Source organism: Tursiops truncatus, chromosome 15 (genome assembly GCF_011762595.2).
Source record: "Tursiops truncatus isolate mTurTru1 chromosome 15, mTurTru1.mat.Y, whole genome shotgun sequence".
NCBI classification, from domain to species: domain Eukaryota; kingdom Metazoa; phylum Chordata; class Mammalia; order Artiodactyla; family Delphinidae; genus Tursiops; species Tursiops truncatus.
In genome coordinates, this window is record NC_047048.1 from 83,098,773 (window position 1) to 83,115,951 (window position 17,179).

General features: G+C 46.9%; 1 long non-coding RNA gene across 2 annotated transcripts in view; it reads right to left on the minus strand.

Moving 5' to 3' along the window:
- LOC109551335 (uncharacterized) overlaps positions 1-17,179 on the minus strand; it is a 39,811-nt gene that overhangs the window by 19,608 nt on the left and 3,024 nt on the right. The window contains exons 1-2 of one of the 2 annotated variants that reach the window (XR_012326416.1): positions 5,773-8,221; positions 1,636-1,726 (exon numbers count right to left, since the gene is read on the minus strand). This is a non-coding gene — a long non-coding RNA (uncharacterized lncRNA). Of the gene's footprint in view, positions 1-1,635; positions 1,727-5,772; positions 8,222-17,179 lie in introns of those variants that run through there. The other variant, XR_012326415.1, reaches the window with a different exon arrangement.

Below are 17,179 nucleotides of genomic sequence, written 5' to 3' on the forward strand. Positions count from 1 at the left end.
TCTTTGGACAAACAGCCTAAAATTGGCAGGGATGGGAACTATAATAAGCATACTTACAAGATCATTTCGACAAATATAACTGTTTCCAGTCTTCCTGCCTCACCAGTCGAGACAGTGCAAATGAATTCCAAGTGGTGCATAAAGAGAGGAGAAACAACACACATGTGCACACAAGGATGTGAAATTTCAGGTGTCTCTGGGCGAAGAAATACACTCTTTCAGACCTCTTTTCCAGCGCTCCAGCCGGCTCCTAGTGACTGTCGGCTGTGCTGTTTATGTGCCGTCATAGGAAAATGAAACTAGAGCTTTCCTGTTGAAAGGGCCCTACACCTCGCTTCACACCCTTGCTCACAGAAGGGGAAACTGAGGCCAGAGAGGAGACAAAACCTTCATGTATCCTTGTTCATGACCTGGGCCACCCGGAAATACACCTGTCTTAGAAATGGAATGAATTTCTTCATTCTGTTGCAAGACCTGCAATTTTCTCCATTTTAAAATTCCACATGCGGTTAGGCTCTTAATTTAAAATTAACAACATTAATCAAGAAGCATTTGTTGTCTGAATAAGTCGATGTTTGAGATTTTGGAAAGAGTTTAAAAAAATTCTTTGCCTTTAGGGAAAAAGATAGAAATAGAGTCTGTGGCAGGAAACAAATACGTTTATATTTGACATTAACAAAACCAGATGACCCAATAATATACCCCACTCACTGGAAGGGTGGCCGACCACAAGAAATGAAGATTTGGAGAATGTTTCTTTACTTTCTATGACGCTGTTATTTACTACACAGTCCTTTATGCTGCGACAGATCCTTATAGTGGGGGGGAGGCGACCACAACAAGGGGTGTTTGGCAGGCTCTAGGTGGGCTGGTGAGCTCTTACCCTGTCCCGGGAGATCTTAGGTATAAATCCTAGAGGAGCAGCTATCAAACCTCTTGCTCTAAGATGCCTTTCCACTCGCAAACTTTATGCAGAACCCAAAGAACTGTTGCTTATGAGGTTATATTTACTGATGCTTACCATGTTAGAAATTAAGACTGGGAATTATTTTTTCGGCCACGCCATGTGGCTTGTGGGATCCTAGTTCCCTGACCAGGGATCGAACCTGGGCCTCCTGCAGTGGAAGCATGGAGTCCTAACCACTGGACCGAGAGGGAATTCCCAAGACTGGGAAATTTTAAACGTATTTCTCAATTCATTAAAGTTAATGATAAGTCCATTACATGTTAATATAAATCACACATGTCTATGAAAAATAAACGTTTTTCAAAATTCCATTCAGTTTGAAGAATGGCACTCTTTTATGTTTTTTGCAAATCTCTTGGCTGTCCGGCTTAAAAGCAGACAGCTGGATTCTCCTCTCTGATTCCGAATTCAGTCTGTTGTAAATGTTGTTTGGTTAAAGTATGTGAAGCAATTCTGGTCTCACATAGGTATATATGGAAAGGGAGGAATATTTTAATCGCCTGGAACAGATAATTGTGGGTATTCTTTTTGACATCACACCAAAACTTGACAAGTGGTCCTTTTTTAACACTTACTTGCAATGTGGAATCCGAAAGCATATTAATGAACTTTCCTTACTCTGTTCCATTAAAACCATTTGTGTCTCTTGCATTGCAGATGACTCTCACCTGTGCATGATTTTGGACCGTGATGTCTTAATCAGTAGGAAACTCAGCTCTCGGAGCAAGGAAGATCTTCCAAATGTTGACATTTTTCATTCTACAAAATCAAAAAATCACATTCATCCATCTGTCCACCGATATCAGCAGAAAACTCTTTACCTGTTGGGAAGCTGTCAAGCTCGGAGTAGCAGACACAAATTTTCCAAAATTCTAATTTTTGCTTGAGAGCTTAAATTTTACTGTCGGCAACATGACTGTCCATTGTTTTTCTCGAAGTGACGGGTTGACTCTGTTCATTACCAACGACCTGTCAAGTACCTGATCCCGAACAGCCATGGTCAGGCAGTCATTCTTTCGAGGAAAATGCTGCTTCAGAAAAAAGTGGCCTGGGGCTTCCCTGGTGGCGCAGTGGTTGACAGTCCGCCTGCCGATGCAGGGGACACGGGTTCGTGCCCCGGTCCGGGAAGATCCCACATGCCGCGGAGCGGCCGGGCCCGTGAGCCATGGCCGCTGAGCCTGAGCGTCCGGAGCCTGTGCTCCACAACGGGAGAGGCCACAACAGTGAGAGGCCCGCGTACCGCCGGGGGAAAAAAAAAAAAAAAAAAAAAGGGGCTTGTTCAGCTGTCAACTCTGATAATCACAAAGGTGCTCTTCTTTGATTCAAACCTTCTACACTGATGGGCAGCACAGGGGTTCATGCATCCTTCCCATGTAGACCCAGAGTGCTCAAAAGATAGACATGCAGGTGTGGCAATGGGATAAATTAATAACATTTCCTGCCTCGCCCATCCTCAAGTGATTTCAATAACTAAGTGAATTCACCAATTACATCATTCTTAAAGGAGACTGGCTTTTTTTCTTTTCCTTCCTCTCTCCCTTCCTTCCTCTGTCCTGCACGTGCGCGGTGATGAAGAATGCATGACTATCAGAGGAATTTGTGCCATGGCCTCCAATGGTGCTGAGGCATCAGCAGTTTTGTCACCAATCTTTGGTACCATCAGTGCAAATGTCACACAGCAAAACAAATAGTATCTTAGATTATTATGTACGTGTTTGGCCTTGTGGAGTCTCTGATAGCGTCAGGGACCACAGTGAACCAAAGTGAAAACCAGGGTCCAGAGACATTTTCTATGTGCATATGGGTGTTTATAACATTTTTATAACATTTTATAACATTTTTATAACGTTTTTGTGCGTGTGTAATAACAAACAACTGGAAATAACCTAAATGGCCATCATTAGGAGAATGATAAATAAATTGTCCTCTATTCGTATAGTGAAATGCTACAGGGCAGTGAAAATGAATGAAGTAGAACTATGGGTGTCACACACATGCCCATACATGCACACACATGCACATATACATACAGACACACATGTTTTGTGTTGGTTTGACATCCATTGCAGGGCTCGTCTCTTTCTCTTGGTACTTCAACACTCTTACTGTACATGTTTGGGGTTTTTTTTTTGAGGGGGAAATTTGTTGAGATAAAAATGATAAACAATTCTCAATGTAAATAATTATGTAAACGTAAAGTACCAAATTCCTTAATTTTATTGATGACTGTATGATAAAGTCTAAAAATAAGGTAAACATAAAAGAAAAAACAAAAAAAAAGCCCACTTGAATCCCACCACCAATTAACGTTTGGTGCTAATTTACATGTGCCCATGGAAATACATTTGTGCTCACCCTGAACAGACAGTTTGATTACCCATTTATTATGCTATGCTAACATAACAGTAACATTTAGGGTTTTAAATGTCCCTACCGTTGGTAATACTTAATCAGAATTCTCCTCCAGCTACAGAAGGGAAGTGGTAATTATGAATTGAGATGTCAAGAACGAGAAATTATAGTTATCAAAACTGAATGCAGTTCTTTTTTTCCCCTTTCTAATTCTAGAAGATTTGTGTGACTTTAGGCAGCTCCTACCTGATTCTGCTAAGTACATTCCCTACTAATTAATGTCATTTTTATTTTTAAGGTCAACAGTGTTCCACCAGAAAATGATGGTCTTGCTAATCGAACAAAGGTGGGGTTTGGAATTCAGTTTCTTGATAAACCAAGTGAGACTGTACTTTACTTAGAAGCTGGATTGCAATTTTGAGTTTTTCAGTGCCCTGTCAATATTTGGTTGAGACAAAATAAATTAGTAACTAGATGTGGCCTTTTAGAATCTCAAAGGACTGAAGAGAATTGCAGACGATGCTTTTATGTCTAATTAGAACACGAGCAATCTGTGAACATCAGGAATCAAGCACACAGTGCTGGCCCAGAGGTTTGCCCACACTCTTTTCTTCTTTAGGGAATTAGAAACAGCAGACTTGCTATTTCCCAGTGTGTGAGCACAGGGCAGTGCAGGGATGCAGTCACCACCACCATCATGAGGTTTTGTTGTATCCTCATCCACCTTATGGTTTCCTTCCTGTAGTTCTTGTGATCTACTCACTTTCTAATTACATAATTTTTTTAAAGCACATTCTTGTGAATAAAAATGAATGTGACTAGAAACCGGCTATACTGTAAAATATATATAAAACAAATGAAACCACATAGTTAAATTCTATCTATATTCCCTTGCCTGACTAATCTCTGACCCTAACGTCTGAGTCTAAGTCTGTTACAAGGGACTTGAGTAAACAGAGGGGAATTCAAGACCCAGCTGCACTGAATGGAGGCTTTCTCACCAAGGATTTCAGAAAGATGGAGAGAGAAATGGAGGGGCAGTAAATCTCCCACTAATTCAACAACGCTGTGCCTGTCTACTTTAGAGCAGGTGCTCGCACACGCTAGGCGATGATCTTCAGTGCTGTGTCTTCATGGCCCTGAAATTATCTCATGAGCCACATAAAAATGTAAAATCCTTGGGTGTCACATGCCCCCCAGTTTAGAACTGACTCTGTGGTTGTAGAGAGAACGGGCACTTGGAATTGCTGAGCATCGGAGACTGTTGTGAGGATGGGAGAGGAAAGGGCTATCAGTCACTGCGCCCCTGGCACCACAAACACCCTCCTCCTCACCACGGTCACTGTGATTTCCGGGGAGACAGCCGGCCTCTACGGCGACCCAAGAGAAGATGGGTTATCACGACCATGGAGCTGGAGGGGGAAGACTCGGGACCCTTTCCCAAACTTGCGGGTGAGGTAAGGCAGCTGCTCTAAGGAAGGGCCCCATCACCCACCATCCTCCCCGATTAAGCATGCCGCTGTTGGCAGGAGGCTACGGAGGCCAGGTAGTGGAGTGGTAGGGGCAGCACTGGCCAGGGTCAGGAGTCAGGAGGCCTGGGTCCTAGAGCCCACCCTGCCTCTACCTGAGTGTATGACTTTGGATAAATCGCTGCTCCATGTGAGAGTGAGCTGAGAAAGTCAGAATCACATATATACACGCAGAGCTGATTCACTTTGCTGTACAGCAGAAACTAACACAACTTGTAAAGCAACTATACTCCAATAAAAATTAATTAAACAAAAAAACAAAACAAAACAAAAATATTAATTTAAAAAAAATCACATATGGCAACAGGCTGGTTAGTTCCAGCCTGCAGGCCTGTTTTATACTGTACCATGATTTTAAAAATTGGAAAAAATAGGGTGATTGTATTAAAAATTCTGCACTTCTAGAGGCTTTTTAAAAATGGGAAGATCTGATTCCTTGGAGAGTACATCCCCACATGGTAGGAATTTGCTGGGGCTTGAGTTACCCAGGGCGTCACAGTCCCCACCACTCCCTATTGTCTCCCTCACTTTGAGGTTTGAGTGTCAACTGAAGCACCAAAGAAGTCCCATGGGGATGTTGGATGCCAGGATTTTTATACTCGGCCCCTGCTGTTCATTTCCACCACCTTCCTGACCTCCATGGGTCTTTGAGTTACATACTAAGTCCCCTACAGCTCTGACGTTCTATGATTCCTAGAAAAAATTTTTAAATGATTCATATTTGTTCAATATTTATAAAAATAATATATACCTACTGAAGAAAACCCATCTATAGACAGTTTGGAAGGCCCAGCGGTTAACAGTGAATACTCCCAAGGGTCAGGGGACTCAGTGGGTTCGTATTCCAGAGGTACCACATCCTCACCATACAAATTAGATAGACTTTTTGCCTCCTCATCTGTACAATGGGGTCAACGATAGTACCTTCATTATAGGGTTGCTAAAAGATTAAGCAGGGCTCCCCTGGTGGCGCAGTGGTTGAGAGTCCGCCTCCCGATGCAGGGGATACGGGTTCGTGCCCCGGTCCGGGAAGATCCCACATGCCGCGGAGCGGCTGGGCCCGTGAGCCATGGCCGCTGAGCCTGCGCGTCCAGACCCTGTGCTCCACAACGGGAGAGGCCACAGCAGTGAGAGGCCCGCATATCAGAAAACAAACAAACAAACAAAAAAAGATTAAGCAGGTTAGTGCAAGTAAGGCAATATATAAGCTGGCTCCTTCTAAGCAATTTGTAAAGTTAGCTGTATGATTATTACTCTTCTTTGGAGGAATAATCAGTATGGACAACTTGGTATGTATCCTTTCAGATGTTTCTTTGCACAGTCACTACTATGAATCTGTATTAACAAAATGGGATCACACTGAGTATACTGTCCCGCTGGTGGCCTTTCTTGTTTTACCATGTGTCACAGCCCTCATTCTGGGGCAGGGAATATAAACACTGAAAAGCTGCAGAGCCCCACGCCACGGGAGGGGAGAACCACTACACGACTATTTCCATAGGGATGGACATTTATGTTGTTTCCAACTTTTCACTATTACAAACCAAACTGCTGCTATACCCCTTGTTCCTCCATCTCTACCTATCTGTTTATTTCTTCAGGGTAAATTCTCAGATCTGTAATTGCTGGGTATGGTTCTTTACAAATGCCTTTGAATCTTAGCCTAGATATTTGATAGGCGTAGTGGCTTATTCTCGCCCTCATTTTTCCCTTATTTTTTCTCCTTCCAGCTGTTCAATAATTTGTCTGCCGGCATGGAATTAGTATATTTAATCATTGGAACTGGTGTAGATAAATATCCAGAGACTGGTTTGTTTTCTAAAGAAGATAATGTGAATGGAAAAATACATGTTCACCGCCCTGTTGATTGAGAGAGAACACCATCTTTTACGGTACTTAAAATTTGATACATTCTAAGCTTGGATTTATTGTAAAAGTCTTGCAGGAATATTGTATTCGGTAAGCATTCTGTAAGCTGGCTGTGTGCCAGGTTCTGGGAGACTGACATCTTATAAAATGTGCCACGCTTTAGAAGTGAGCCTGGGACACAGAGGTTAATTTTGTAATCTTCTTTTCCAGTTCTGGACTTTGGCTTTGTAATCATATCTGTAATCTGTGAACTGCTACAGGTCTCCCTTCTAATGACCAGTATGCTGATATGATTCAGGATATCTGAAAGCATTGGGCTATAGAGAGACAGAATGTTTATAAAATGGGCTGATTTAGTCTTTGATGAGTCATAGTTGAAATCTATGGAGAGAAGCTACAAACAGACTCCATGGATTGCATAATGATGAATGAGGAATTGCAGCCCTGGGTCATGGTTTCTTACTGTGAGTCTAGGTGTTCTTTATGATTTCATCACACCCTAATACCAGGAAGCTGAAATTCAAGTTCTAAACCACAAAGGAAATTCAAAATAAGCATGCCCCAGACCACATGGTGGTATCTCGTGCTACCAGCCTAAGCTTAACGGGCTTCTTAGGAAGCCTGCAGCCTCGTCTGGTTTGACGTCTGCTGGAACCTGTGCTTGGGTCTCAGGCCTGCTTGGCTACACATTGCCTCCTTCAGGGGGGCAGAAGTAATTTGTGAAGGTTTTCTCCAGTGACTCAAAACTTTTATATACAAAGTAAACTATATACCCTTAAATCATTGATGCGCTTGGACTCTCTAATTCTTAAACAGGCAGAAATTCTCCCAGACTCCAAAAGACATGCAAAGATGACTGTCTAGGTCTTCTCTCTCCACATAATCCCTCACCCACCTCCACAAAACGTGCAGTGTTTGTTTAAAAGAAGGAATATACAGTGGTCATAAAGGAGACCCTGGGACAGCACTTCTCAATCTCTACTGAGCAAATAGGTCACCCAGGAATCTGGTTAAAATGTGCGTTCATCATACTTGTCCTTTTACATCGATTTCTGCCATTATTTACTAGTTGGTCCCCTCTGACTGTAAACTTTCATGAGGGAAGGTACAGGCTGGGGACTCCAAGGCCTGCCTCCACTGCCCCGAGGCTCTCGGTCCTACTACCTGCTTTACTTTCTCCTCAACACCTTTCATTACCTGAAATGTATACCTGGATGGAGGTCCTCACAGCCCTGCCGGTCCCTCTTCACCCATCACAGCACCGCCTGGCCCTGGCGACTGCCGAGTGTGAGAACCTTGCCCGGCCTCGGTGCATCTGAGCGGGACTTACATCTCCCACATTCTCTTCACTCTATGTTCCAGGTCAGGGTTGGCCAGGAGAGAAGCCTCTGGGCCGTCTGGAAGGCAGACACGAAGCGGCGTGAAATGGGCTCTGATGGGCCGGGCCTTGTGGAAGCTCCTGCTTGTTGCCTCTGATGGGGCCTCACCTGATTGTCCCGGGGCAGCAATGGGACCAGCGGCTCCTCCAGCTCCAGTGAGTCGTGGACCAGGTGCATGGCCAGCAATGTGTGAGGGTGGCCATCCAGCCAAGCATCTTGTGGGCTTAGAGGTGGTGTGAGACAGAGGCAGGTTCTAGTCCATCCTGGGGGCTCCAGTTTCTCCCCGCCCCTCCTGCTCTGTGTGCCGCCCTGCTCAAGCCGGGAACTTCGGGCCAACCACCCGATGTAAAGGCATCAGCCTTCCGGAGACTCGCTCACCTCCTTCGTCACTGCATAAGGTCGAGCCCCATCATAAATCTTATCCCAAATCACTCACAGGGTTCGATCAAGGAAGCACAACTTCTTATCAACACAGCCCTGGACTAGATGGTCCCCGAGGCCACGATTAAATTCTGGGGGTCACAGGTCAACGTGAGAATCACATGAAAGCTATGCGCTCCATCACAGACACATACTTGGTGATAAGACGTTTGGCCCAATGGTGGGTGTCTGACCAGTGGGTCTCAAGCTTCGATGTGCACACATGTCACCTGGGGATCTTGGTCTCTTACTGAAATGCAGACACAGGGGCTGCAGTTCTGGGGTGGGGCCCAATATTCAGCATTTCTAACAAGCTCCCCGGGCAGTGCCAGCACTGCGGGTCCACGGACCACACTTTGAGTAGCCAGGTGTCAGAGGGTTCACGGACCGCATGTGAGGAGAGGTCCACAAAGGTTTGCCCAGTAGTTTGACTGAACAGTTTGTCCAAACTTTCACACACGGGGAGAGGCACAGTGTGATACACACAGCAGATTCTCAATAAATATTTGCTGCACGGATGAATAAACGTGCAGTTTTCACAGGTTTATCCTAAGTTGGTGTCCCTTGGCCATCTGGACCTCCATGCTCCCTGTCACACCTCGCACCATTCATTTGTGGGTGTTCAAGGACCAGGGACCCCTGTCACCAGCATCTTCACCACAGTCTAGTCAGAAAAGTGAGCCAACGGCTCAAAGGCTGTGGGCACGGCTCTCAGAAGCAAAGAAGAAGGGTAAGGGCAGAAGGTTCGGGTTTGGGCAAGCAGGTTTAAACTCAGGCTCCCAGGGCCCCAGCCCAGACCTGCCGAAAGAGGCTCTGGAGGTGGGACCCAGGCATCTGCATGTTAACAAGCTCCCCGTCTGGCACATTCCATCCATCGTTGCTGTGTATCTGTAGCCATCCGTCCTTAGCGTGAACCAGTAAGGGGCTTTGTCCACTCATCTGCTACTGCAGCTCACTCTGACGAAGTGTCCAGCTCGTGCCAGGCGCCGTGTACCACAGAAGCAGGTAAGACAGCACTTGCCCGCAGAAGGCTGGCCTGCAGTGGGCTGGGTAGGCAGACAAGCCAGGAGGGGGCATACTTCCCCAGTGCCACGTGAGGGGCGGTGTGAGGGGCCGGGGGCCAGAGGAGAAACACGACCTGGTCACGGATGCTGGCCAGGCCATCCCAGCTGGCACCCGCAGGCCAAGCATGGGAGAGACAGGCTGGAGGGGCACACCCAGAGCCTGGTCTTCCCTCCAAGAACACAGCATGCGAACGCTGCACCTCGTGGCCCCACCCTTACGCAACGGGTGTGAATGGCCCACATTCTGTAAGTGCCCGGGAAGCGCTGGAATATCGCCCGCTCTTCAGAACCTAAACGAATATCGCCCGTCTGAAGACAGTTTGCAATAAAATAGTCTTTATCATTATTGAGAGTTTGACCTGAACCTGCCAACCGCCATGCTCGATTTAAAATCCTTCCATCTGGAATTCTTAGTTAAGGGCAGTTTATCAAAGTAAAGATGGATGGTGTAAGCAGATTTTGCTGCCGGCATTCAGAAAAACATGTCATCCCCTGCCATTCAGCAAAAGTTCTTTAATCACGGTTGAATGAAGGTTACCAGCTTTGAATTATTAGTTAATGGCATCTCTGCAGAAGAATGATTTATTGGGCACCTAAACTTTGCAAACGAACGCAGATTCTGAATTGCTGGGTATTTCATCCAAAGCTGAAATGTGCATTATTTGGACAATCTGCCTTCACAGAGAAAACAAAGTCCAAAGCAGAGGCTGACGTTTAGCCTTGAGCTCCGATCTCTCTGTGCATTCGAGATGTTGGGGATACTGAAGCCTGAGGCACAGCAGAGTCCCCACATTTTCTGTTCCCCTACAGCCTGGAAAGCCCCCCCTCAGCAGGCCTCGCCACTTTGGAGCAGCCGTCAGGAGAGACGCGTGCTTCAGTGACTGTGACTTGGTCACCCTTCTCTAGGGCCCTGTCCTGAAACACCAGCCCCGCTGGGCCAGCACCATTCACTGTCCCACACATACCAGAGACCTGACACCAGCCCCCAGCCCAGCCCTTCCCGAGAGGGATGACTCACCATCAGGCCCCACTCACCTGGACCCACCTCAACCCTGCCTGTCAGCACAGCAGTTCTCAGGGACCACGGGGAAGGAAGTGAGGGGGACCTGTCATCGGCCTCAGCCACCGTTCTCAGACTCCCGAGCCTCAGAGCCCTCGGGAGGGCTTGCTAATACCCAGAGCACTGGCGCCACCCTGGCTTCGGAGCCTGCAGGCCCGGGGCTGGGCCTCAGAATGTGCTCTTTAAGGAGCTCCTGGGTGATGCCACTGCGGGGCCAGGGCACCCTGCTTTGAGAACCGCTACTCTAGTCTGAGCCAGAGGCTTCTGGGCCAGGACAAAGGTCACCAGGAGCCCTGGGTAACACCCCACAAGGGATCCAAAGTGTGGCTTCTATTTTAGCCTCAGGATTCTGGCCAAATCCTACCTTCAAAAATAACTAGACTTAGGATCATGACCTGGCCTTATTAATCAAGGCCCATGAGATCACTCAGTGCACCGAACGAGGGCTCCCTGCCTGCCCAGACCTGGGAGCATCAACCCAGGCAGGTCAGCAGTGCCCGAGGACCCTGGGCCAATCCCCACTCTCCCCTGACCAGCAGTGGGTGTAAGCAGCCCATGGGGCCCTGGTGAGCAGAGCAGAGGCAGCAAGGGTCCAGCCAGGTGAACTTGCCATCATACACATCGTACCATGTGTACGATGGTACACAGAGAAGCTCTGTGTGCTTGCCACGTACTAGGTGCTCAGTTAAAGCAGCTGCCGTGAATTATACTATCAAAGAGCCGCTCCACCCGGTCCTGCCCCACGAACGTCTGCTTGAAGAGACGGCTTGTGCTCGTAAATCATTACATAGCAGTCTCGCGTTTCATGTGATTTCTCAGTTACGTGTCTTCCCTGTTCATAGCTGGGGCATTAATCAGCTCCCCCAGCCCCTGCACCAGGCTGGTCAGGAGCAAGAGTTGGACAGAATTCCTGCCCACAGCTGTCCCTCCTCAGAAGCCGAGACATGAAAGCATGTTGCTGGCACCCAAGTTCCCGTGAGTTCTACTTGTGACTTGCAGTGATCTCAAAGGCAGCTTCCCAGAGACAGTGGGGGAGCATTTCTGAAGCCCTGTCGGGTTCAAGCCCCGGCCCTTCCACGCGAGGGGTTCATTTGCCAAGGGGCCAGCAAAGTCTTGCCGTTAAGGTAGTAGAACTGACAGAGGGCTCGGCTGCGCAGCTCTGAAAATCTCTTAAGCAAAGGAGCTGGAAGTGGCATTTCATTTGAGCCTGAGTACCAAGGCCGTCTTGGCAGAAGCTGAAGCTGTGGGCACCCTGAGCTGGCTGACCTTTGTGGCTGGGCGGCCTGCCTGCTGCCCGTGTTGTATCAGCTCTCCCCGGGGCTGCCTCTGGAGAGCAGTTTTCTAAATGCAAGCCCTCGGCCCATGACCAGGGTATTTTTAGCCCATCTCCTGGTGCCCAGGGCTCAGAGAACATTCTTGAACTGTGAGTCCCTGCTCTAGGCTGGGCTGACTCCCACGGATACTTTAGCACTGTGTGGCCTCCCTCCCGACCCTTTCCCCAGAGCTCAAAGCTCCTCCTGACCATTCCGAGGACAGACTTTGGCCCTGCAGGTCCTAATACTGGGAACAAATCATCCCTTCATGGTTAACAGCAGCAGGGACGCCGTTGCCCCCACTGGGAAGAATGTGACATTACTGACAAGAGAGTCATTCGCACTCAGGACAAACTTCAAGTGTAGAGCTTCTAAGCTGGAACGGACAGACACACCCTCTGGCCCAGGGTTCCTGAATCTTCAGCGCTCCTGGGCTTTCCACCTTCACTGTTTTTACCTTCCCTCTCATACTCTGTAATGTTATTGCTACTCATGCACTTTCTTAACCAGTATATTAACTTTAGCTGCATCCCAAGAACTACCATATATAATTTCATGGGTTTGACATGCTAGTTATTCTTTTTCTTCCTACAATGCTTTAAAGGAACTTCTATTAAAATTTGTAGGAAGAGAAAAAGAAACTCTTCTGTGTGCCTCTGATAAGCAGTAATGAAACCAGTGGAGAGGAAATCACACTCTAGAAACACCACTGTAGCGCAGTTCCCACGGTTCACGCAGGAAAAAATATTTATTGCCAGGCCTTGGCATATGTTATTTCCTCTGCCATGTTTTCTCTCTCTCTCTCTCTCTCTCCCTCTCTCTCTCTTTCTCTCTCTCTCTCTCTCTCTCTCTCTCTCTCTCTCTCTCTCACACACACACACACACACACACACACACACACCCCTCTTGCCCACTTGGATAACTGACACCTGCTCCAGGAAGCCATTTCCAAGGCCCTAACCTCCGAGAACAGACACATGACCCCCACTACATTCTCCTTAGACCTGGGGTGGCCTGACAATTTTACTGCCTATTATGCTCTGCTGGCTCCTTGCAAAGACCCCTTTTTGTTAAGGGGTGATAAGGAGTGTGAGCTCTGGACTCAAATGTCCCCTGTTCACTTCCTGGCTATATGGCCCTGGGCAAGTTACTCGTCTGTTGTCCCCAAGTCTACCTCCCTCATCTACAAAACGAGGGTGATGACAGAATGTGAGAAATAACGTAGGGAAATGTTTAACATAGGCCTTAATCAGCGCTCAATAAATATTCGTCGAATGCATGAACACATGAATGGATGCAGTCTGTATACAGGCTGAACTTAAGCAATAATCCACAACTTATTCAAGAGCTACTAACAACCTTATTTAAAATACAGGTTCCCAGACCTGTAGCCAGACTTCCTAAGTTAGATCTAGAACCTGTATTTATGCAAGCCCTCAGTGTGATTGTTTCAGAACTAGCCTATTTCTTCGTAGGGACAGTGCTCAGAAGCTGAATGACCACTGAGAATCTGTAGATGCTTCCACAGATGCAAAGTCCCCAGCTCACCTCACATTTTCCCATTACCCTCACACTGTACGCACCACTGCTTAAACTTACAGTGGAGTTCTCTCTGAAGCTACGGCAATAGGAGTTAGAAGTTAGCATTTAGAGACCCTTCCATGGGAATGTGGTGTCTAAATAATAAGTGATTATGATGATCTTGGTGGTGGTGTTGGTGATGATGGTGATGACAGTGGTGATGGTGGAGACGGTGGTGGTGGTGGTGGTGGTGGTGGTGATGATAGTGATGGTGACAGTGATGGTGGTGATAATGATGGTGATGGTGAAGCTGGTGGTAGTAATGGTGACGAGAATGTTGATGATGGTGATACCAATGATTTCTCGAAAACCTACAAGAGAGGGATTATTGTTTTCCTCGCTTTACAGACAAAGCAACGAAGGCTCAAAGTGTTGAATAAACTTAATCATAAAGGAGGTGAATGATGGAGCTGATTTCAAGCCCTGGCCTTTTCCCAAACCACAGCAGATGTTCTAAACACCTACAGTATGTCTTCCATACACAGTGTTTTCATCCTCTGTGGGACACCAGGGTTGGAAATATGTTAGGGTTACATTCAAGTTCTTCATAATTCCACCATCTAAATCTGCCAGCAATTCCCTGGCAGTCCCGTGGTTAGGACTCCACACTCTCACTGCCAAGGGCCCGGGTTCGATCCCTGGTCAGGGAACAAAAATCCCATAAGCCGTGCGGCGTGGCCAAAAAAATAAATCAGGGGCTTCCCTGGTGGCGCAGTGGTTGAGAATACACCTGCCAACGCAGGGGACATGAGTTCGAGCCCTGGTCCGGGAAGATCCCACATGCCACGGGGCAACTAAGCCCGTGCGCCACAACTATTGAGCCTGTGCCCTAGAGCCTGCGAGCCACAGCTACTGAAGCCGTGCACTCTAGAGCCCGTGCTCTGCAACAAGAGAAGCCACCGCAATGAGAAGCCTGCCCACTGCAACAAAGAGCAGCACCTGCTCGCCACAACTAGAGAAAAGCCCGTGCGCAGCAACGAAGACCCAACGCAGCCAAAAATAAATAAATAAATTTTAAAAAACGAAAAAAAAGATTGAATTAGATTGTGTTGTTTAAATCAATCAATCAATCAGAGTCTCAAGTTTAGTTTCTGACTAACAAACACAAGAATAGAAATCCACCTCACGGTGGTGGAGAGGTAATGTGCTTTCAGCATCCATGTGTTCCTCTCCGTCTCACAGCCTCCCTTAAGTTCTGGCCAATAGAATTTAAGAGCCACTGTGATTTCTTCATCTTTTCCCTGCCGCAGCAAACTTGGAGGCCCAAATTGTACAGTTACTGGCTTTTGCCTACATGAGAAATAAACCTTTGTTGGGTTAATGGAATTTGTGGATTTATCTGTTCAAGCTGCTTGTACTAACTTCCCTGACTAACGTAGAAATTAATTTCAGGGTTAATTTCTCATGCCAACTTCTCCCATTCATTGCAACACTCAGGCCTATATGGTAGCATTTTAATAATTATAGTTATTGAATTATAATACTGTTAAATTATTTTTAAATTGTTCTTAGCCTGTACGGCTTTTGAGGAACAACTCAGTGTTTGTTCCATATTAAAAACTGACTTATAGAATGAGTCAAGTCTTCCACTCCATGTCACCAATGTTATTAAAAGCTAAGAGGGGCTTCCCTGGTGTTGCAGTGGTTGAGAGTCCACCTGCCGATGCAGGAGACACGGGTTCGTGTCCCGGTCTGGGAAGATCCCACATGCTGCGGAGCGGCTGGGCCCGTGAGCCATGGCCGCTGAGCCTGCGCGTCCGGAGCCTGTGCTCCGCAGCGGGAGAGGCCACAACAGTGAGAGGCCCGCATACCGCAAAAAAAAAAAAAAAAAAATGCTAAGAGAAGCAGACAGCTGTCTGTTGGGGGTATCGATTTACAAATCACATGATAGATTAAGTTAATATGCTTCCAAAGTGGAAAATAAAATCTTCAAAAAGATAGATCCGGAAGGTGAAAATACAAAGACAGTGCTTACCTCCCGGCCCCTGATGAACACCCAGAGTGAGGGCAGGAATCATGCAGCCCTCTCACCTGTCCCCTTCCTGCTCTCCCTCAGACTTTCTTCCAAAGAACCTTGCATATCTCGCAAAGCTGCTCACAAAATGCAACAGATGGGAAATTACAAACAGAATTTCATGAATATTACCTTCCTTTCATCTAAAGAACATGAGGAAGTTTTTACAAATAATTAATTAAATTCAATTAACTCTCAAGTATTAAATTTCAGATGCCTGAATCCATAACCAAACCTTTCTAAGGAGGAGAACTCTATTACATGCACAAATATAGAGACTCAAACCTCAGTGACAATAAAGAACTTTCTTGAAAGGGGGCATTTGGGTCAAAGCCCGGTGTTTCCATTTCCCAGGCTCTGCTAGTCTTGGTTTCATCATTTCCTCATAAATATTCTGATGCAGCCCCTGTCAGCTGTGGCCCAACTCAACAACACCGTCCCTTTAAGCCACTCAAAGCAGGGGCAGTAGCTCACGAGGAGGGGTCTCTGGGAAAGTTTGACTCCTAGTTAAAACTTTTGAAGCAAGTCATTTCATTTGAGGAAATTTTCTTACTCAGGCTGGTTTCTAAAAACCTGAATTAGGCACAAAAGTAACGTTATCAGTACAGGTAATTGTCCAGGGGAAGTTGTGGAGTCACAACTTGGTGCAGGACCAAAGCAAGGTTATTAGGAGCCAGGCTCTGTCCTTCTCTCGTCTCAGCTCCCCTTCATACTGCCTGATGCGGTGCCCTCTGCCCCCAAAGCTCTGCAGCTTCCCCTCATGGTTGCAAAGTGGCTGCAACTGCCCCTGCACTTATACCCACTCAGGTTCCAGCCCTACCCAAAGACTTGAGTAGAACTCGGCCTGACCCTCATTGGCTCAGATTGGCTGACATGCTCATCTCTGAGCCAATTATGGTTGCTACGCTAACTAGCTTAGGTCATTCATGATCCACCCCTAGAGCGCATGTGAGCAGGGGATGAAGAGAAAGGGAACTGCGCGTAGGAATTCCCATATGTGCTTTCCCAGAAGAAGGGTGAGGAGATGCTTGTGGAAAGACAGACATACAGATACCTATAATACCAACAGACCAAAGTTCCTCTGCCGTAGTTGATCCTGGGTCACACTGATGTCCCTGAAAATGCTGAGACTCTGGGGAACTCAGGTGGGAAAACCATCCACCAAAATGAACCCTCAGTCTTACAGGTAGATGCTGATGCCCAGACCAGGGAAGTCTCCAGCAAGGGGGTGGCAGAGCCCTGCACAGCCAGGAGCCGGACCCTTCTTCAGACCACGTGTCCCATTGTGGGCCTGTGCCTGCCTCTGGGCTCTGAGAACTCTGAAGATTCCATGTAGACTTCCTGTTAAGCATAGTGTGTAGCACAATGAGTTCATTTTTCTGGGTTGAAGGCATGTAACGTATGAGTTCTGTCTACTCTAGGTTGATTTTGGTCAGGGGCGAGCAACTCCTGTCTAATTATCTTTATTCTGTTTTCAGTCCCCACAAGCAGTGGCTTAAGAGCATTTTGATGACAGAACAGTGTCAACCCAGGGTAAGTCGTGTGAGGGTGGCAGCCCTGGCCCAGAGGGAGCCCTCGAGATACACAGTTTACTGTACTGCTTAATATCAAGTCTCTCAGCTCATCTCAGA